This window comes from Podarcis cretensis (assembly GCF_951804945.1).
Source record: "Podarcis cretensis genome assembly, chromosome: 5".
NCBI classification, from domain to species: Eukaryota; Metazoa; Chordata; class Lepidosauria; order Squamata; family Lacertidae; genus Podarcis; species Podarcis cretensis.
This window is the reverse complement of record NC_137174.1, coordinates 17,209,680-17,232,700: the sequence shown is the minus strand read 5'-3', so window position 1 is coordinate 17,232,700 and position 23,021 is coordinate 17,209,680. Positions and strand designations below refer to the sequence as shown.

The 23,021-nt window shown below is 40.3% G+C and overlaps 1 protein-coding gene and 1 long non-coding RNA gene across 2 annotated transcripts in view; one reads left to right on the top strand and one right to left on the bottom strand.

The window, feature by feature from the left end:
* The window catches only part of LOC307216617, a 24,566-nt gene extending 20,083 nt beyond the window's left edge, over positions 1-4,483 (top strand). Inside the window, exon 5 of the long non-coding RNA XR_013839223.1 lies at positions 4,430-4,483. This is a non-coding gene — a long non-coding RNA (uncharacterized lncRNA). The remainder of the gene's footprint in view (positions 1-4,429) is intronic.
* Positions 1-23,021, bottom strand: part of LRMDA (leucine rich melanocyte differentiation associated) — a 744,858-nt gene that overhangs the window by 414,092 nt on the left and 307,745 nt on the right.

Here is a 23,021-nt window from a genome sequence, read left to right as displayed (position 1 = left end):
TAAACAGCCTGCTTGACAATGACAAGTCAAAATTAATCTGCTACATATATTCTGAAATAAGGTCCTATCTATATGAGGATTTAGAAGACTTGGGAAAAAAGCATATTAGTTGGAGGCTGGGATATATTTATTTGAATTTGTTTTACTTAAAATGAGGTGAGGGAACGCTATTACAACCACAATAAAAAATAAAATAGCAGGTAACAAAAATCAAGTGAAAGCTAGATTAAACAATAAACCTATTAAAATTGCAACTGACTGCAAATCCTATGCCTGATGGTTCCTTTCAATTGCATCAGAAGGCTAGCAGCATGGAAACGAGCATTCCAAAAGCCGGGAAAGGCAACCCCAAAGCCTAAACAGGGAACCTAAGAAACCCTTCTGTTGCGTCTCAGCCAAAGACAATTCAGATGCTGGTGGATGCTTCTTCAGAAAGGCAGGACCAGTGAGAAGTGTGACGTGGCCTAGGGAGAGTCCCAAAAGCTGCACAGAGAGACCTGGAGGTTCCCCATCCCTGTTGTAAATTCTGCATTGAGCAGGGGTTGGACTCAATAACTTTAAGATCCTTTTCAGCTCTGTGAGTCCAAGCTCCAATGAAAACAACTTTGTCCATAGTAAAATAAACTTGAGTTAAAAGCAGGAGGAAAAGGCTTTTTTAAAAACATTTATAAACAGGCGCAAAAATAAATATTGCATGTTGAGGGTGTGAACTGAGTGGATTGGGATACTGATACAGTATCTGGCATAAAATGTTGAGGGTATGATCCAGTCAAAGTTGAGCACTTTTAAATCTCACCAATCTCAGTGAGATAGTTCATTCCTAAAAGCTGCAACAGGCTGACTACTTCCCGTTCACAGAATTTAATGATGATGTTATCTGATGTCTAGTGGCATTTGCATATTTAGATTTCCTCAACTGTTTGAATATGTTCTAAAAGGGACACTGTACATGTGATAGTTTGGGAGGGGGGCATCAAAAGCATGCCTGTTAGGCCATGTCCTCTCATTATGCTTGATCTCTATGCAGCCCAGGGGTCAAGATGCAAATGGGACCTTAGAACACATGAAGACCATGTGCAATGAAGTGGCATGGCCATACTGATCATGCACACTCAGTTGCCATTTAGAATACCTGCACAAAACTCTCATGTACTCTTCTTCCTGGTGACCCAGCTGCAGCAGGCTCTTTTAATGACCTTTATCTTTTTAAATGTTTATGTAAAGAGAAAGTCATAGAATCATAGAATTGTAAAGTTGGAAGGGAACCCAAGGATCATCTAGTCCAATCCCTGCAATGTAGGAATCTTAACTAAAGCATCCATGACAGATGGCCATTCAGCCTCTGCTTGAAAACCTACAAGGAAGGGGAGTCCATCACCTTCTGATGAAGTCAGTTCTACTGTCGAACAGCTCTTACAACCAGAAAGTTCTTCCTGGTATTTAGTCAGAATCTCCTTAACTTGAATCCAGTGGTTTGGGTCCCACCTTCTGGAGCAGGAGAAAACAAGCTTGCTCCATCTTCCATGTGGCAGTCCTTTAGATATCTGAAGATGTCTATCACATCTCCTCTCAGTCTCCTCTTTTTCAGGCTAAACATACCCAACACCCTCAACCATTCCTCCTAAGGCTTGGTTTCCAGTTGGGCTAGTAACATCAGGTCTGTGCTGCTGTTGTTAGCGTCACAATGATTACATAGGGGCAAACCTTCAGAGTACATTTTGTCAAAAAGAGTTGTTTAATTGAAGCAGAGGCAAAGGCAAAGGCAAAGGACCTCTGGATGGTTAAGTCCAATCAGACTTGACTATGGGGTGCGGTGCTCAGCTTGCTTCAGGCCCAGGGAGCCAGCGTTTGTCCACAGACAGCTTTCTGGGTCATGTGGGCAGCATGACTAAACCACTTCTGGCACAACGGGACACTGTGGCGAGTGCCAGAATGCACGGAAATGTCGTTTACCTTCCCGCCACAGCGACACATTGCATTTGTGTGCTTTTGAACTGTTAGGTTGGCAGAAGCTGGGACATAGCAACAGGAGCTCACCCCATCATGTGATTTGAACCGCCAACCTTCTGATCGACAAGCCCAAGAGGCTCAGTGGTTTAGACCAGAGCGCCACCCACTCCTTCCATGAAGCAGAACAGCTTAGAAAGAAAGAAAGAAAGAAAAGGCTCTACTGCTTTATAAATCTGTAACTTTTAAAATATATTCTTCCCTCCACTCAACATGATAAACTTCCCAAAGCTCTGTTATCCAGATAACTCCCCCTCCCCATTTCACAGATGTTTCCCTACCCCCTAATGGAGAGTCCCTCCTGGATATCCCAAAAGAAAAAGATAGGCCTAGTAAGTGAGAGAGGTCAAACATGAGCCCAGCTATTTATTACATATACTGCAACCAGATGGAAGTAACTCATCCATCAAAGAGCTCAGCGTCCTCATCGAATTAGCTTCTTATAAAAAGCCTCCTGCTCTTCCCTCTGATCCACATGGTTCAACTTCCTTCCCTTCCATGCACTTTTGGAAAATGAACCCTCTCTAACCCCGTTGCTGTGTTCTCCTTAAATCATCGCCACCCATCATTCCATAGCTATATTTAAACTTTACTTTTATCAATACTCATCCTGTAGCTGTGGGAGATATTAAAAGTGTACCAGGGCATGGAAGGGCGTTTCTGACACTTGCTCTTTCATTCATCAGCCCCCTCGTAGGCCTGTTGGTGACAATGAAAAGATTTCACAATACCGGTGCAGCAGAAACTCATTCTCCTACTCATCCATCATGTTCAACCTAGCAGCAGTTCTACTGACCTAATCTGTAATGCCTCGGTGCTCACTGGAGATTTCTTAAAGGCACCCTTCATTGTTGTTAGTTACAAAGAATAAGTCTGTGCTATTAGATAAGGAGACTAAATGGTGCAAAGATTAATGCAATACTCCCTCATCACCATGACCAGGGTTCAACCACTTGGGTCGAACTGGAACGTCTGTTTTCTGAGTTCGCTGGAAGATCACATCCGACACTCACTCCCCCACCCCCACCCCTGGATGAATAAAAATGTAAACCTATTTCAAGAGGTAAATAGGATTTTAGAGGTGCAAGAGCTATGTACCACCGCTAATTTATCACTTCTGTCAGCTTTAGGGTAATATGCAGTAGTTATTTTACATTATAACAAATACATTAGTCTCTTCTCTAGATAAAGGAAAAATTATGAATAAACTGTCTTGGATATTTTGATGGAGCAAAGGAATCTTCCCACTCCTTTTGCCTTCCTAGCTCTCTAGTGAATATCCAGCATCTGTAAGTGCAGGAGACATAAACAAGGTGGGGGAGAATTAGAAATTTTGCACTTTTTTTATAAGGAGGGAAATAAAAATGGACAGCTGGCTGGATGATTTTATCATGTCAACAGTACCATAAAAGAACAATGGCAGGACATAGAATAAACAGTTGTTCTGTGCTTGTTTCTTAAAACACCACAACTTAATAGAATGACAACTTGGTAAGAACTTTGATTTTATAAATGGTTTATTCCATGAATTCTATGTTAAAATTCCATGAATGTTGATTGCCATGGCTCACTTTGAGCACACATGAACTCTGTTCTAGATCTGAAGAAATTATGTTTCCCTTTCCACAAGTAAATGTTTCTTCAGACACGCCAATCATTCTCCTCCTCGTGAAGGTCATGATGTTATATGTTTGTTTGTTTATTTATTTTTTTGTTTGTTTCCTGGTTAATTACAGCTGGGAATATGACTACTAGAACATCACTAATATAGGAATAGGTGCCAGGTTCAAAGAAGAATGGCAATGTAAGCCAGCCCAGGGCAAAGAGTTAAGTACACCTGCTATAGAGATTTGGAGAATTCTGTTGGAAGCAGAAGTGGAAATTGCAATAATACATGTTTGTCCAAAGTTCAGGAACGGAACCCATGCTAGCAAATATGACCAATATTCATTACAATTGATTTTTTAGTCCAAAAATGTGATGTAAATAGTTATATTTTCTGCATTATTTATACATTTCCCTTCCATGGAAATGCATTGAAATTAACTACACAGATTACATGACTAATTATGTTAAGTTTTGGGCACAGCAGATAGCAAGTAAAACGACACAGATTGTAGCAGAAACTGAATAAGTCAGGCTTATTCTACTCATTCCTGTCAAACGCGCAAGAGTGGTGATTGTGCCACACAATTTCATAAGTTTCATGCTGTTCTGGAAGAGGAATCTCCTCATTCTCATCAACAATTGTATGTTAGTAGGAGAGAGTCCACCGTCAGGTTCTGGTGATGGACAGCTTAATCTGTCTTCTGCAGTTGATCCATTTTACTTTGTGCCTAAGCTGTCTAACTGTCTACTGAAGATTGTTGTGTAAATGTGAGAACTGCCTTAACATAACTCAGTTGTGTGGGGTTTTTTACAGGAAGCATGAAAGACAAAGAAGAGGCTAGCATCCTAGAAACTCACTTTTTACTGAAGATTTTCGACCAATACTGGGTGGTTACTGCCTGGAATTTTGAGGCTTCTTGATCATCGCATTCTACTTCAAAGTATATTGGACAGGATCTGCTATTCCTATTGCCATAGTTTGCATACAGATACTTTAAAAAATATATATCTAGAATTTATCACTCAATTTTGAAATCCCAAATATCCTGGTCTCATTTTCAAAATGAAAACTATGCCTCATGCACAAATTTGCTGCAACTTTCAGTTTCAACTCGTGCACATGTGCACTGATAAAACACTGCAAAAAAGCAGTACATATTTATGTTGTCATACTGTGGATTTGTAAAATACAACACAGAAAACAATATGAATGATGGCGTCTACACATCAGCAAAACACTGCACTAAAAGAAGTTTGATGCAACTAAATATACATGATAAATGGCTTATTGTTTTGCAATGTTTTCATCAGTGTCCACAGATACTGTAGAGCAGGGGGAAACTTGAAGGAACCGAAAAATTAAACAACCTGTCCATGATCCATTTCTGGAATTAATTTTAATACATTCTCCTAGCTAAAACCAGAATTCAGATGAAAAACTGAACAAAAGAAAAAGTGAATGCACAGAATAAATGAATGAGGGAAATAAGCTCATCACTCTTGGGCTGGTTTGTTTGCAATTTTTTCTTGGGCGGGGAGGGGGCTGTTGCTGATAGTTTTTTGTATCTTTATTTTAGATCTTGCTGTGGTTTTTGTGGAAATTGTTCACTTGGGTTGTGTATTTTTTAATGTTTCATTTATTGCTTACAACTATTTTTGTTATGTTGCAGTTATGTATTTTTTTCATGTTGTAAGTTACTTTGAGCATGGTTTGAACTATGGAAAGGTGACATACAAATAAAATTTTGTGTGTGTGTGTGTGTGTGTGTGTGTGTGTGACTAATTCTACCCCACTTACGCTTTTTGGATTGTAGCCAACCAAGTTGCCTGGTTTGTGCAAGAACTTCCATTTGCAGAATGGAACTTCCCCTCCCTTTCCTCTTTCCACTCATCCCTTGCCCCCAGAATCTGCTCTGGGGGTTGGGGAAAACCCCAGATCAGATGGGGGGCACGCAGAGGGAGGAGAGGGATAGGAAGTTCCACTGTGCAAGAGGATGCCTTGCATGAATATGAACATTGTTGGATACAACCTTTTGTTTTGGGTAACATTCTACCAGATGAACCTCCTTGCGTATAGTAATAGAAAGGCAGTATACAAATTAAAAGTGAAATGAAGAGTTATAGAAGATTGGACACAGCTACAAGTGCAGAAAACTCACTCCTGCTTTCTGCAAAATGAAACAGAGAAACAGTCCCTTTTTCTTTAATGCAACAATGCAATACTTTCTAGTGAAAATCTGTTCGTTATTTTGCATATTTTAAAAACATTAGGCAATGATAACCCTTTTTAAAGACAATGTATTCAGGAGGTCCCACCCCAATGACTCGATGATAAAACAAGGCTTAACTACCAGATACATAAGTCATCATATAAAAATAGTTTCAAATAATATTATATCAACATTCTACAGTTCAGCAGTCTGCAGCTACAAAGTAAACGGAGCCACTGCAGTTCATAGCTTAGATACAAGTAAAAGAAGATCCAACAGATAACCGGGGAATTAAACTCTGAGTTCAGACTGACTGGAAGGCCTTAGCCAAGTCATCATGTCCTTGGCTCAGTTCCACAGAATGAGAATAAAATTGTTACTTTACAGTGTTTCAGCTCGGCTTTAACATTTAAGCCTCGAATAGCTCCAATAATCCCCCACCAGAAACCTAGACTAAACCTAATTTTGAAAGGAATGAGGCTAATATACAGTTCTAAATTGAGGGGGGTTATAACTTCTGATTTAGCTAGAGGAAAAAGCAGTTTATAAGTGTAACCACTATGTGTGGTTGGTTCAAAAATAAGAATGGGAGTATCCCTTCTCTTCCTTGCATAAATAAAGGTCTGTGCAAAGCTGAAACGTGCAGACGTGTGCATATCTTAAAGCTTTCTAGCTACTTTTTTAAAAAAAAATCTAGTTATGCCTGAACCAGACCCTTTGGCTTACAAACAAGGCAAGAAGAAATAGATTGTTTGAAGGTCAAGCTACACATTACACTTAATGGTTAGCATGTAGCTATATCTCTGCTCTTTTATTACTTCATTATAGGTGAGGCCCAATTGCTAACAGGGTCACAATACATGGGATGGGGAGGCTAACCTCCTTCTCTCTCCAGGCATGAGCCTCCCTGAAAACAGTCCCACTCAGGCACAGCTGTAAAAGTTAGAAAAAGAATGTCACTGGCACCATCTAATTACATCCACTTGTAAATGTATCTCCTGTGACTCTGAGATATTGAACTACCTCTACACATGGCAAAGCAGTGTTCTCCTCTTGCTTCCATCACCCACTTAAATTTTTAAAAAGCATGTGGTGGGGAGTTAATATTTGATTGATGAACTAAAGCTTCACAATGTGGTTTACAGTGATAAACATTAAACAAATAACCATTCGGTTATTGAAACCAACTTTTGTAAAACCCAGAAAACCATTTTTTTAATTTTAAAAAAAAGAAAAGAATTGCTGCCGCAGAAAAGAGAGAAAAGGCCTCTGTTTTAGCTCAAGGGGAGTCAGCGTTTAAAGAGTAAATCAGAACCCTGAGAAATTTGGACACTATCCAAGTGACAGTTTCCACCCAAGTATTCATTCCTAAATTTAATACAGAAATACATGGGGATGTGGGAGGGGGGGGGTGCTTGTTGAGGTAAAGGATAGCCTGAAAAACACCACTGAATTCATATGGGAAACACATGTGTTACCAACTTTATGTTACTGGCACCCCTGTGAAAGAGTAACATGTATTATCTTCTATGAAGAATATTTGTAATCCTGCCTGCAGGAACACTGCTGGGCTTTGTTTTGTCGGGGGGGGGGGGTTTGCGAAGCAAGCTGCAGCAGCATTTTGCTCTCCCAAACCTAAAAGCTTGCTCAAAGTTTTTACTTCCAGAAAACAAATTGGTCCAGTTAAGTTATCACCTTGTCTTGCTTTATGTTCTTTCACCCCTAAAGGCTGCAGCTTCAGATGGTGGATATTAATCTTTGATCCTTTGAGGTATCTTTTCAAAAAGTGTTTAATCAGTAATGACCAAAGCTGTGTCACCTTAAGGTGGCTATGTTTAAAAATAAATAGAGATCTGTCCCAGGCATCAAGATTCATTATCTCCATCCTGAAAAATTTAGGTAGAAAGCCAGCTTGGTGTGTAGGGGATAGAGTCTTCAGTTTGGACTTCAACTGCATTAAAATCCTCCCATAGTCTTGAAGCATCTAGGTGGCTTCTGGCAAGTCACACTGGTCCTCAACATAAGGTTACCAGATTTTTTTCAATGAATCCTGGGACACTTTTCAACTTCAATAGGAATGATAGGATTTTGTCAGGGGACTGATTTGTAAATCCGGGGACTGTCCCCAGGAAACGTGGCTCCACGTTACCTACCCATTAGGGCTACTGCAAGAATAAAATGGAGAAAACTAATATATAAAAATACAGTTGTAAGTCGCCAAAGATCTTAGTTGTTTACTTCTACCTGCTGCCAGGAATCTAGAGAAACTTTTATATCTCTGACACAGTATTATATAGTAGTGTAGGGGAACAACAACAAAACCCACTTCATGTACTCCCAAAGTTGTACTCAGCGGGAAGAAACCCATGAACAACTTCCTTGTTCAGAGGTAATGATTACAAAACCTTAATTGGGTAAAAGGTAATATAACAGCCGAAATTAAAGCTCAGATGAGCAGATGTATCGCAGAAAGCCACCACAACAAAGGTTCCTGTGTCGGCCTATAATTTGGACATCATGAATCATAATTAAAATGTAAAGTCCCCAATATAATGAATACATAGCTAATTTAGCATGCTTATATTTAACACACAGGCTTTTATCACTGTTTCCTATTGTTATTAAAACATGTACACCAGCAAAGAGCTGGCACTGTTGCTTTCTTCAGCTCCCCACGCCCACCCTCAAAAAAACCCAACTTCAAGCTTCCAGAGTTATAATATCCCACCTAGGTTTTTACTGGAAATGATTATGGGCTAGGTAGGATGAACAACTTCTGCTAAATAGTCTCACTGTTATATTATTTCCAACACTCATTATTTAAAACCCAAATTAAAAAATGGGGACAGAAACTTTTGCTCCTTTCAAAGGTGGTTGCTATTCTTCACATAAAACAGCTTAAAAACACTTTTGGAATGTAAGTAGTGTTGAAATTAATAACCAATAATGAATGTAGGCACTGGTGTAGTGGAGATGGCAAAATTCTGAGACTTCAGAGCAGGAGTGATGGTGTCATGTGTTGGAATGCCAGGAAATCTAATAGGCCTTCCTTGCTCTGGCAACTGGACTCATTTGGGGAGGGTGGCAGGACAAAAAATTAGCAAATAAACAAACTGACTGACTGAGATAGAAATGAGGCTTTCAAGTTTTAGTATTGCTTGTGACAGACACAAACAGATTCTGCCCTTAGCCTACATCCAGTGATATTACGTGGGTAATCATACACTGTTTTGTTTATGGTTTTTTTAGGATACCCAAATATGTGGAAAGAGCCCTCTGACCCTGAAAATTATACATCAGTTATAACTGATGTGTTCAAATGGGCATCCTAAATGGATTCAAACTGGGATTGGGATACTTGAATGACCAGCTTCTGCCTTATGAGCCTGCCGGAATGTGGTGTTCCACTGGAGAGGACTCTCTTTCTCATGACACCAACATCAAGGCTGCATTCGAATGGGATGCAGAAGAAGGCCTTATTGATGGCTGAGGTCAGACTTGGAATGCTCCCTTAGGAGAAGCTTGCCTTTTTGTTGATTCTTGTTGTTGCTGCCATGTCAAAACCCACTTTGTTTACTGTTTTTTATCATCTATAAAGGCATAAGAGCTCTCTCCGCTATGATTTAGCTTGCTGCTGCTTAATAGATGAATAAAAAAATACTCTGTTGACTGTTGCTATTTTTTGAATTTTTGGTACATGGATGGACAGACAGACAGACAGAGTCTTTGGGGATTGTGTTTATTATTGTCATTGTAGTTTTGCTAGCATTTTCAAGGAAAAAGCCAGATAAAAGTATTTATAATAAAGGAATGAACGTGTGTTTAAGACAGTGCATTGTTAATATGTAAATAGAATGAGGGTAAGGTCTATTTTCTTAGAAGACACACGGAATAATGGGAATATGTCTGTGTAAATGAAGCAGATTATCTGGACTTTATGCATCCGCATTTATGAAGAAAGGCCTGTGCTGATGGATCTCAAACCAGGCCAGAGGGGTTGCTGAACTGAATTGTTAGAGGCAGGTTTTTGCCACATGTGAAATGCCATTTATTTTGCTTACTAGTCTGATCATCATTTTAATATATCTATATAAACATTTCAGAGGCTTTCAAAAAAATAGTTACATATGCTAAAAATTCAGAGCTGGCATGCTGAAAATTAAATTTTAGTATGAAATACCCATTGTCATCCACTGAAAAAATGTTTATCAGCCATGTAACATTGAGATGTTTCATTTTTAATTCAATCTAAAAAAAGTATCAGGAGAAAACCATTTCAGAATTTTTCTTCAACACTTATCTCAAAAATGGGCCATTTGATTCATGAACATCTCTAATGTATATCATCAGTGACTGAAGGAGTTTTTTATATGATTTTTGACAATTTAACAAGTCCTCCTGACAAATTAAATGGTTGTGTTGACAACTTAACTGTACTGCCAATCAATATTTTCAATTACTTTCATTGTCATTCAGAAAAAATACAACACGAGGTCACACAGTGGTAAATCCAAGTAAGGAAAATAAAATGATGCACAATCAGTTGGGGGAAAAGAAAACTTAAAAACTTTGAAGTACAACATGCAATTTAAAGATGCTTTGTTTTTCTTTGGGAGGTTTCTGCTAAAGCAGAAACACTTCTAAATTTAGATCCTAGCGGCATCACTCACTCACTCCACAATATAGTTTCCTTCCTTCCTATAAGCAATTTTAAAGTCATTAAACTTGAGCTGCTGCCACAAAGGATTTCATTAAAAACAACTTCTTTATTGCATTACTTCCCGCTATAAAGCTGCATATTCCTAGGTTTTACGCAAGGACGGGACAAGTCACATTACTTATACTGCAATTCTTTAAGAGCATACCGGTCACTTTGAGAAATCTGAGTCAAACAATGCTAGGTCAAAGGTTAGTTGACTTGTGCTGTCCAATAGGGCAGGAGCAGATCAATACAGTTTCTAATGCTTCATTGTCGCATGGAAACTGGCTGCTGCATTCTAAAAATAGATGACAATACTTAAATAAAAATATGCTTTCCTCTTATGGGATCATTCACAAAGGAAGGGAAAAATTGCAGTTTAATGTGATACAATCCAGGTGACTGGAAAAGTCTATTGAAAAGCAAAGGAAAAAACAGAATTTGTAAAGTATTGTTCACTAAACAAGGCATAAATGTGGATTATTATTTTTTTGTTTTTACGGTCTGTCAACAAGTTTGTAAGAACCATTCCAATTCCAAATAATGTTAACAAGAGCCTCTTCATCAGATGCCTGCTATGTTTTCCTGGGTTACGCTGTTTGGTGGATGTATGGGTTGGAATTGTGATAATTACATAATTAACAGTGGAAATTCACAAAAAAAAAAAAACCAACGTTGCAACTGTTTTGTGAATTGCCACTGTCAATTATGTAATTATCACTGTAGTTTTCTGCATTTCTTTCTGCCTCATTGTCTACAATTCCCCCCAACATCATGGCAAATGATATCAAAAGCTATTGAGAAATGCAGGAGGATCATCAGGACTGTGCTTCTTCCGTCACTTTCCTGGCAAAGGTCATCCATCAGGCTGACCAAGACTGATTTGGTTCCAAAACTAGGTCAGAGCCTAGGCTGGAAACCCAATAATCTGCTTCCTCCAAGTGTTACCTGAAGCTAAACAGCAACCATCCTCCTGAGCACTTTCTCCAAAAAAAGGGGGAGAGAGCCTTTTCAGTTGTAGCTCACCATCTGTGGAGCATTTTCCCCACTGACATCCTCCTAGTGCCTTCACTGGTATCATTTCAGCACCAGTTCAGATTCTACCTTTCCCCCCTAGGGTTATGGTAGATTAAGAGGGGGATTGTTTGCCATAGTGAGCCGTCATTGCACCTCTTTGGGAATGAAATCCACAGCCTATGCACTACTTATGCCTTGTACCTCTATCCCAGGTGGCAGAGGGATGCAAAGGAAGCTCTCCCTTCAAGATGAACTTGGAGGTAAGTTCATATGGGAGGAGACTGCCTTTACACAACCTGGTCCCAAACAGTTTAGGGCTTTGAAACACATGACCTGCACCATGGTCCCGGAAACAATCTGGGAGGAAATCAAGTTGGTATGATGATAGTGTTATATGATCTGAAAACTGGATTGCCGTCAGCAACTTAAGTACCACATTTTGCAACAGGTGAAATTTCTGCACACTTTCAAAAGACAGTCCACTACAAACCAAGTTATAATAACCTAATCCAGATGTAGCCAAAGCATATGGATATGTGCTAAGATCCACCTTTCCTATGAAAGGCTGTAGCTGGTACACCAACCAAGATTGTAAAAATTCTCCTGGTCACCCAAGAATGATTGGAATGCTATCCATCAGACTATATCGAGATTGTAGTGCTTCCTCCACATGACAAGTTGTTTATTGTTGATTCTAGAATTCTATCACTATTTTTAAAAATTACAAATTTTGCTTTGCATTTCCCCTTAAGACTCAATTTTTGCAAGCAGTTGTAAATCCAATCTAATTTACTTTCAAGTATAACCTGGAAGTTGTAGTGCAACACCAAAATATATGCAGAGAGAAAAATGGGGGAAGGGGACTAAAACCACAGCTACTTTAATAGCTATAATGTTTTGGGACATGTGAGAACTTCAGGCAAACAATAGTTCATCTGGGCTGAAATAGTATTCAGCCATCTGGAGTCCAGCTAAAGCTTGTGAAGCAGCTCCATTCTGCCTACACAGTCTTAACTTACAAGCTATGAAATCATAATAATTTGTTCATTTTATACCCACCCCAGAAATGTTACCTATTGCAAAAATAAAAGCAACTTTGGTATGGTTTGGTTGTTTTGTTTTTGAAATTGATAATGCTTTACTGGGTAAATATGATTGGTTTCCCTTCTCATTGTTATAAGTCTGCAAATGATAAGCAAATAACAGCTTTTTTATATACTTTGCTTTGATGTTTCCTTTACAATGAAATTAATGTAAGCTATGCATATAGTTATGTAACACAGTAAATGGTGGACAGCAAACTTTGGCAGAAACTGAAATACAGCAAAACAGAATCAATGCTGATTGTGACAAATATAGGTTAGAATAGAAATTGTTGCCTTCTTACAGCCCTAAACAGACTGTATCTGAATGTTCTTAGTTTTATCTCCCCCATTTCTTCTTCCTTTTATGCCATGTTTACTGGATTATACAACAGTACGGCAGCAACTCTGTCTCCTTCACTAAGTAGCATTTAAAGCCCTTAAAAAACAATATAATATTTGCTATAATATTAGTAACAACTGCTACTACAACTACAATTTATTTCACTTCCTTCTACTCCCACTTATCTTATGAAAGTTTGTTCCAAGAAAGTTTGAGATCCTCTGCTTTTAACAGCAACACCATTTATCTATCTATTTATACCTGCAAGAGCTGTAAAACCAAAGTTCCTTGTTCTAATAGCATAAATTAAGTTTAACCAACTCAGACTTGAGTGAAACCTTTATTCCACTGAGGCGATTTATTTATGATGAGAGGAAGAAGTTGAATCAAAACACCCATCCCACAGTCACATTGTAGGTGAAAAACATCGGAGTCATTGAGTACCCATGAACAGACAGTGCACAAGATTAGGGTCATGCCTGCTGCACTGCTCTCAGCCTCCATTCATTAGAAACCAGTTTCTGTGCCCAACTCAAAGATGTGCGATCTGTACCCTGCAAATATGGATTGTACTGTAGGCCCCTGTGCAAACCAGATCTTGAACACACTGGAAGCAGAAGCAATGCAGCTACACACACACACACACACACACACACACACACACACGACCTATACAGGGCAACAGAAGCAAATTGTATCACTTCTGACCACCTGAGCAGAAGGCTACTGTTACTGCTGGAAGCTACTACTACAGTTTGCTTTTGCTATTTATATTTTTCTACCTTAGCTGACAAAGGTTAACTATAAAAGACTTTCCCCTGCTCGGTTTAACTGTAATGAAAGCAGACTTAATAGAACACCAGGACATAAAGTGATGACACAAATATCAAATCTTCCTAATAATAAGACTCTTCCTAGTTACTCGGATCAATAAGCTTCCAGTGCTAACGAAAAAAACCCCAGACACTTCAGCACAAAGTAAAATAAAATTTGTCTTATGAAAGACCTGCTTCCAGAAGTTAATTTGAAGAGACTGACTTCTTGAAGCAGATACCATTGCTTGTGTTGCTACAAAACCAATGGATTCTGCACAGTTCTGTTAACCATCAGCAATTATCTTCCTGTCAGAGCTAAAGGTAACAAATTTCCCCATATCCAGCAAGGCTATATCATCAACCGGACACCGGCATCATTTGACGGAAACTAAATCACTACACCAGCCAACAGCTCTGACAGACAAATGTGCTGCCTCGGAAAATCTAGGCCTATCACTCGGGCAGTGAGGTGGGGGTGGGCGAGTAAGAGTTCTCTCAGCTTTCTGAGAAGAGATTAAATGTTGTAGATTCTGTAAGTACAGTACAGAGGAAAATCCTAAATATGAGAATTATTAATGGACTTTAGACTGGTCTTTTTAATCTGTTGCCAGCACATGCTCATCTATTTTACCTTGATCTGCCTTGTTTCCTGACGGACAGAAAAGGCAGGAACTGTTCATTATCCTAGCCTTAATCAGAGCCAGCAGTGGAAGAACAATGTAACCCTACCTATCATATGGAGAGCATTTTAGCACTCACTGTTCTTTTATAATGAAGATTGCGTAATAAAAGATACTGCTAATATGTCCTGTCCTTATACCAGACAATAACATCCAGTTCACAGTATGCTACATAATGGGGATATCAGTTTCTAACCTGCTCAAAAACCAAATAAAGCATTATCACATTGCAACTGTAGCTGGGCTGGAATTTCCTGTTAAGCTGTGGTTAGAGCATACATTCCCTCTTCACAGAAAGAGGGGGAAAGCCACACACAGAGAGAGAAAGAGAGAGAGAGAAATATAGTACAATGGATCAGCCTACAACAACAAACCTACTAACTGCAGACTTCATTTTTTGATAGACAAAATATTAAAGGTAAGTTACATGAGAATCTTTGCAAACGGCAAATGATTACTAAACCAGAAGCAAATTAAAACGGCTCTTAATTGGCATGCTAGTAAGCAGTGTGATTTCCCCTTTGATATCACATTAATCATAGACACCATTCTACGTGGGTGGAAAATCTTGGGGAAAAAGATCGGATGGCTACTAAGATTGATAGTGAGATATGTAGCCTCACCACTTTAGGTCGCTGGCTCAGATCTGGAACAAGGTAAATAGTCAGTTCAAGTTATTTCTGTTGAACAACTGACCAGTGATCTCAGTGAAATGAGATACTACTAGATTAAGAGCTGGTTTGACATCTCTTTTTATAGGCATATATCTTAGCCCCTGTCAAGATTCAGGTAAGGAAGACTTAAGGATGTTTAGTTGCATGTGTGAATATTTCATTTCCTACCAGTGACCCTAAATTAAGGGTAGCAGGTGTATATAACCAAAATCTACTTGCCAAACATTTATTTTATTTTTTATTTATTGAATAACAAACAGTTTCTAACCACAATGTACTCCCAAAGCAAAACATAAAACACAAACATAAAAACATAAGGCCAATGGCCCATCTAGTCCAGGAATCTGCTCAAGGGATGCATGTGGAAACCTGGAAGCAGAAAATAAGCACAAGAGAGCTCTCCCCTCCCATGATTTCCAGTAACTGGAAACATTGCTCCTTCCAACTGTGGAGGAAGAGCATAGCCATCTTAGCTAGTAACCATTGAGAGCTCTCTCCTCCAGGAATTTGTCTAATCCTCTTTTAAAGCCATCCATGTTGGTGGACCCATCACTGCCTCCTGGGGGAGCAACTTCCATTGTTTAACTATGTGCTATGGACGCAGGTGGCACTGTGGGTTAAACCACAGAACCTAGGACTTGCCAATCAGAAGGTCGGCGGTTCGAATCCCCGCGACGGGGTGAGCTCCCGTTGCTCGGTCCCTGCTCCTGCCAACCTAGCAGTTCGAAAGCACATCTAAGTGCAAGTAGATAAATAGGTACCACACTGGCGGGAAGGTAAATGGCGTTTCCGTGCACTGCTCTGGTTTGCCAGAAATGGCTTAGTCATGCTGGCCACATGACCCAGAAGCTGTACGCCGGCTCCCTCGGCCAATAAAGCGAGATGAGCGCCGCAACCCCAGAGTCGGTCACGACTGGACCTAATGGTCAGAGGTCCCTTTAACTTTACCTTTTATGTGAAGAAGTACTTCATTTCATCCGTCCTGAATTTTCCAATATTCAGCTTCATTGGATGTCCATGAGTACCACTGTGAGAGAGGGAGAAAAAATCTCCCCTATCCCCTTTCCCAAAGCCAAGCATAATTTTCTAAACTTCTATCTACAGTATCCTTTTTGAGGTGAAGCAACCAGAACTGTATTTCTGGAGAAAGTGGGGTACCAGGAAAATGCCAACCTGTGCCTAGAAAGAGGAGGTCAAAAAGTAAGCCCTAGGAATGTTATTTTATTTTACTTTTTGCCTCAATATGCATCATTTCATTAGGTGCCTGTTTGCTTGCTTGCTTGCTTGAGACAAGGACCATGTGAATGACTGTGCCCACCCTGCTCTTCAAAAGGAGAGCCAAGGGGACGTTTCAAGTACTGAGACAACATCTTAGCTTAGGCCTAGTCATGTACCTGCTTCTGAATTGCTGAGCTGCGTAACCTGTAATCTGATCAATGTTTAAACTGGAATAAAGTCTTTGAGGAATCATTGAGCAAGGAATCCGAGCACTGTCTCTGAGAGCAGGAAGCAGAACAATGAAGGCTGCAGAGGGCCCCTTCAGTTTTATGGGTAGGATGGGAAGCTGAGGAGAAAGAAGGACACCAGCCTCTTGTCGTATTCCTTTATAATAATAATAATTATTATTTATTATTTATACCCCGCCCATCTGGCTGGGTTTCCTCAGCCACTCTGGGTGGCTTCCAACAAAACACCAAAATACAATAGCCTATTAAACATTAAAAGCTTCCCTAAACAGGGCTGCCTTTAGATGTCTTCTAAAAGTTTGGTAGTTATTTTTCTCTTTGACATCTGGTGGGAGGGCGCTCCACAGGGTGGGTGCCACTACTGAGAAGGCCCTCTCCCTGGTTCCCTGTAACTTGGCTTCTCACAGAGAGGGAACCTCCAGAAGGCCCTCGGTGCTGGACCTCAGTGTCCGGGCAGAACAATGGAGGTGGAGACGCTCCTTCAGGTATACTGGGCCAAGGCAGTTTCTATTCCATTCCTTCTTCTTAAACTTTCTATCCTTCCTCCATGGTTATATCCCCCAAGCTCTCATTCTCCCTCTTCTTTTACCCCAATTTCCACTGGCTGAGGAACAGACTTGGTGGGGGGGACCTGTCCCCTGTCCCAGAGGAGCTTATCTATTAAGCAACATATCTATTTATTTGTGTATACCCTATGCCAGATTCTGTGTCTTGGTCACTTTGAAGTGTACAATAACCATAAACCAGGAAAAACACAGCCAAGGGTGGTGGAGGGGCGAGGAAGGAGACCAGGTGCTTGAAGAAAGATAAGAGCTACTGTTGATGCACTTGATGAAACCTGAAGGAGGATTATTCCAAAACATGCGCCAGAAATCAAATAAATAATAAAGGAAACAATGACTTCAACTGTGCAAGGTAAAAATAGCACAAGTTAAGTGTGCCTAAGATGTGATCGTACTAAGATGTGCCTAAGATGTATCGCCAAAATGAAATTGTTCGTTATCCATTGGTAGGAGGTCTGCACACTGCAGACGTCAAACTGCGTACATATCTAATCCAGTCCCACAGAGGGACTTGTGGCTGTTTTTGAAAGGGACTTTGCACACAGTTAAAAGCAAGTGATAAATATTTTGCACCTTTGACCCACCGGTAAATCAAAATGTTTGTCGTATGCTGAAAAACAACCCATACCCCCCTTTCCTACTTTGCCAGAGTACAGCAACTGAAACATGCTGTCCTAATTTTTCCCCCTTTCATAAATTATTTTTTTCACAAGCAACCGAATGTGTTTTATAACACCCAATATCAGCCACAGAAAGCAGTTGCTGTGATAGTTCATAACTGGTCAGGTGGGTTACTAGCTGCCTTTAACTTCCAATAAGCAGCTAACTAACAAACCATCCATTACTTACTTCAGAGAGATTAGAGGTTAAGCATAAACTTGATTACATGCTATAAATGTGAGTAATTTGAAATGTTATTGGTTATTACAGAAATATACGGTAATAATTTCCTCTTTAATGAAAGGCAGCATGTTTTTAGTGGCCCCTAGTTTCTTGTTTAGGCTTTAGGAAGGCGATCGGTGTATGATTAACAGCTACTTTTGCATGATAGGCATCTGGGATGAGATTGCATAAATGGATGCTCACCACTTAGCTGTATCATAAAAATGCAAAAATACCACCATATTTGTATGATAAACACAAAGTTTATAGGCAACACTCTTTCTGCTCTCCTCCAAACTGCTCATAGCTCAGTAGGTGCTCTAGTTTTTGCTTGCCTGAAAGAAAACCACACATTTCAAAAGATTCAAATGTCTAACCCAAGTTATGTTTACTCTGAATTTAAACTCACTGCTTGCAAGCCAAGAGATGTGCTTCCCCATTCTACAAAATGCTCTTTCAAGGTTGGGGGGAGAGTACAGGGGCACACCCAAGCCTGCCTGGAGGTCTTACACAACCTAGCCTTCTAGTATCAGAAATGAGTGACCTGAGTATTGAATCAGTAGCTCATGTGCTTCCAGCTTGCACTCTTTATTACCTCTCTACTACTATCCAGACCAGGTCGCTCAACCATTGCTACTGTGCCGTTTCTTCTAGCAGATCAAGATAATCAGGTGACAGCAAAAACTGCAAAAAAAAAAAATTAGCAGGGGCAACTAGAATAAGATCTATTATTTGATTATTGATGAAAACCTCCAGAATGTATTTTGTATGGTTAAGTTTTTACCTCTATCTTCAGTACATTTTATTTTATTGCTATGGCTACTGGCTGATGCAAATAAAGATTCTTCTGATTCTGAATGTGTGGCCTGTCTGTGGCTTTATAAATACAAAGGCTGTTTTTAGATATGTGGGGTAGTAAGCACACAGAAACTGAGCGCCCTGTTTCTATTTTGCAGAGCTATATCCGAAGCCACTCTTAGTGGTGAGGGAAAGGCACTATGCATTTACGCAGGCGCTTTCTCTTTTAGTAGCAGTTGTGCATTCCAGCAGTCCCACTGGCTTGTTCTTTCTATACAATATTTTTGAGTCAGGAATGACCAACATAAACCAGTTTCTAAGCATGAAACAGACAGTACAATGCCACACGAAGATCACAGCACACCCTAGTGTTTCCAGATACAGGTATAACTGTATGATGACTTACGGTATGGTACTTGTTCTGTGAAACAAGAAATAGCACTTTGCACACACACAGACGTGCTTTATTCTAGCCGTTTCTAGGCAAGCTTGTTTCTCCTGCTCTGGAGGCTAGGAGCCAGGAGTGCCAACTTGAATAAAATATTGGGGGGGGGGGAGAGGTAAGCCCCACCCCACATAACTGATCTCATGACACAGTGCACACACACCATTTGAATGGCAATGCACTCTCAAATATTTTATTAGGGGAGGGCGAAGGCACCTTGCCCCCTAGGAGTTGGCTCCTATGCTAGGAGCCAAACCAGTGGCTTCAAGTAACAAGAAATGAGATTCCTGACTGAACACCAGGAATAACTTTCTGACATTAAGAACTGTTTGACAGTGGAACAGACTCCCTCGGGTGGTTGTGAACTCTCCTTCACTAGAGCTTTTAAAGCAGAGGTTGGCTGGCCAACTGTCATGGATGATCCAGTTGAGATTCCTACTTTGCAGAGGGCTGAACTAGAGGACCCTCAGAGTCCCTTCCAACTCTACAAGTCTATGCATCTATGATTCTAGAGCCTTGCTTCTGAATTGTGATGGGGCAACAAAACAGATGGCCTGTATTTATTAATAAAATGGACAAATGACTATGGTATTTTATTCCCTTTCTCTCTAGCACAGCTGTCGTTATGGACTGCAGCAAAAGCCTTTTACTGAAGAAGCCAATCCTTGGCTTCTTCAGTAAAAAAACAAAAACAAACAAAAAAACCACAAAAAACCCCACCTCTGGTTACAAGGGCTGGAAAGAGCCTCTGTTTAAGACATTGGAGACCAAATACCAGATACAGCATGGGCAATACTTGCCTTAGAGGGACCCATGGTCTTTATTGGCGTAAGGCAGCTACTCATGTTCAGGCATTTATGGACAGTAGTTTCCCATCTGCCAAGGAAGTACATTCATTCATTTCCCACCCTTCCTCCTAAAGGAGCCCAAGACATCATAAACAAGTGATAAAACAATTAAAACATATTTTGAAAATTCCCAATACAGTGGTACCTCAGGTTAAGAACTTAATTTGTTCCGGAGGTCCGTACTTAACCTGAAACTAGTCTTAACCTGAGGTACCACTTTAGCTAATGGGGCCTCCCACTGCCATTGCACTGCCGCTGCCCGATTTCTGTTCTCATCCTGAAGCAAAGTTCTTAACCTGAGGTACTATTTCTGGGTTACTGGAGTCTGTAACCTGAAGCGTCTGTAACCTGAAGCATCTGTAACCCGAGGTACCACTGGACAGTTGGAAATTGGGGGGGAAACTCAAAAGAGTAAGGTCTTTAGTAGGCAGTGAAAAGACAAAGGAGATAGTGTGTGACACATGGTCACAAAGAGACACAAACTAAAAAGCAACTGTGGTTGAAATGGACTGTGGAGGAGGGAGAATTGTTTTTAAGCAGAAGCACTGTGGCTTATGCCTAGAATGAAGGGTTTTTTGTTTTTTGTTTTTTTAGTGTGCAAGAACTATTGTTTCTCCGGACATGAGGTTGCCTCCCGTCAAAAATAATGACCTCAGCTTGGAGCTGCAGGTATTACAGCCAACAGTAAGTCAATTTTTCAACCTGTGGGCCTATCACTTATATTTTGGCTAGATGTGCAATGCTATGAGTGCTATAAAGTTTTTACTGCCGGGAGTTTTGGATGACCACATTACTCACAAATGGCAAAGTCACTAGTGAGTTATATAAGCCTTCCCAAACAAGTGGCAATAAAAAAGATTCTAGCGGACACACATACACACACATCTCCTCTTCAAGGTTTTGTTTATATAGCCTCTTTTATACTTCATCTTCACAGCTCATCTTCCAGTAAACCTCAGTTTGTAACTGAAAATGACCATTTCCTGGGGGAAATGGTTTGACACTGACCTTTAGCTTTCCCCTATCCTAACTGCTCTCAACTGCTGTCAAGAAGGGTTTAACTTCTAGTGTGGACAACAGAACAAATATCGAATGCAGATATTATATGGCTTAAGTCCAATAAATCCTCAACTTTGAATAGCACTGTGGAAACAGCGCTGTCCATTTTAGGCTAATGGATGTCAAGCATTGGTGTGTTTTTTAACACTGGAGTTATTTCAGAAGTTTTGCATGTATTAATAATATACACTTTAAAGATATGTTTCACAGAAGACAAGGGATCTTATGACCTATACTCTCACAGAAATACTCAACAGCCGCCTGCCAGTGAAGAAGTAGCTGCACAACAGAGTTGCAACAAATAGGAAGATGCATATGCAGGCCTGCTTCAGAGTTCAGGCTCTCATATCCATACATGATTGTCTGTAGAAACACATAGGATGCTCATAAGCCACAAAGGAATGTACAGAAACACCGCTTTGTGAACCTGCACCTCCGTATAGATCACTTTTGCATGTGCTGTCATGCTGGCCCCTCTTCAGGGTTCCCAAAAGGTTACTTGAAGAATTTCCTTTCCCCATAAGTGCCAGCTAAAATGCTGCCATCTGCAGTTCCACATCTGTGAGGTGTCCATCTTAGTGTGGCAGCACCTATGCCTTGGTAAAAAGGTAAAGGGACCCCTGACCATTAGGTCCAGTCGTGGCCGACTCTGGGGTTGCGGCGCTCATCTCGCTTTATTGGCCGAGGGAGCCAGCGTTTGTCTGCAGAAAGCTTCCGGGTCATGTGGCCAGCATGACTAAGCCGCTTCTGGTGAACCAGAGCAGCACACGGAAACGCCGTTTACCTTCCTCCTAGGTTTACCTTCCTATTTATCTACTTGCACTTTGTGCTTTCGAACTGGTAGGTTTGCAGGAGCTGGGACTGAACAATGGGAGCTCACCCCGTCGTGGGGATTCGAACTGCCAACCTTCTGATCGGCAAGTCCTAGGCTCTGTGGTTTAACTCACAGCGCCACCCGGCCCCTTGGTACTCCCTGCCTATTAACATTAGGCCATGTCTCAGTGGTACCTTGGTTTACAAACACCTCGGGTTACAAACACTTTGGGTTACAGACTCCGCTAACCTGGAAGTAGTACCTCGGGTTAAGAACTTTACCTCAGGATGAGAACAGAAATCGCGGGGCAGTGGCATGGCAGCAGCGGGAGGCCCCATTAGCTAAAGTGGTAGCTCAGGTTAAGAATGGTTTCAGGTTAAGAACAGACCTCTGGAACGAATTAAGTTTGTAATCAGGTGTACCACTGTAATGTTCTTGATGTCTGCTAAATTAGCAAACATACCCAAACATATAATTAGTTGTGTATAATTGTTATTTTTTTTTTGATATTGTATCGTATGTTATATACACTGCTTAAAGATTTCTCCCAAAACTTATGCTAAGACATGCCAGTGGGTCTGCTGCCAGAAGAGAACCATAATTGTCTTTGATAAAAATTAAAAACTAACACATTATACCACTTTTTAAATGTGTTTGTGGGAGAGGGTGGGGAAGGGGGGGTTATTGGTTTGTATGCTTCTTTGTTCTTGTCAGGGGTCCCTTTACCTTTACCTTTAGTGTTTTTATATTGTATTTTTATGTTGTGAACTGCCCTACGATCTACAGATGAAGGCTGCTATACAAATTAAATAAATCAATCAAAACCAACTTATTTAGTCTGGTCTCACACAATCCTTCTTTCAATACTATCTGGGCCTGTCACAGATAGCAATAACGTGGAAGTATTGGGGAAACATGCAAAACAAATAGTAAAGCTGAATAAATTCACCATTAAGGTACTATATTGTGTGAAGAACACGGCACAAAATACAATGGCAATGCGACACCAGA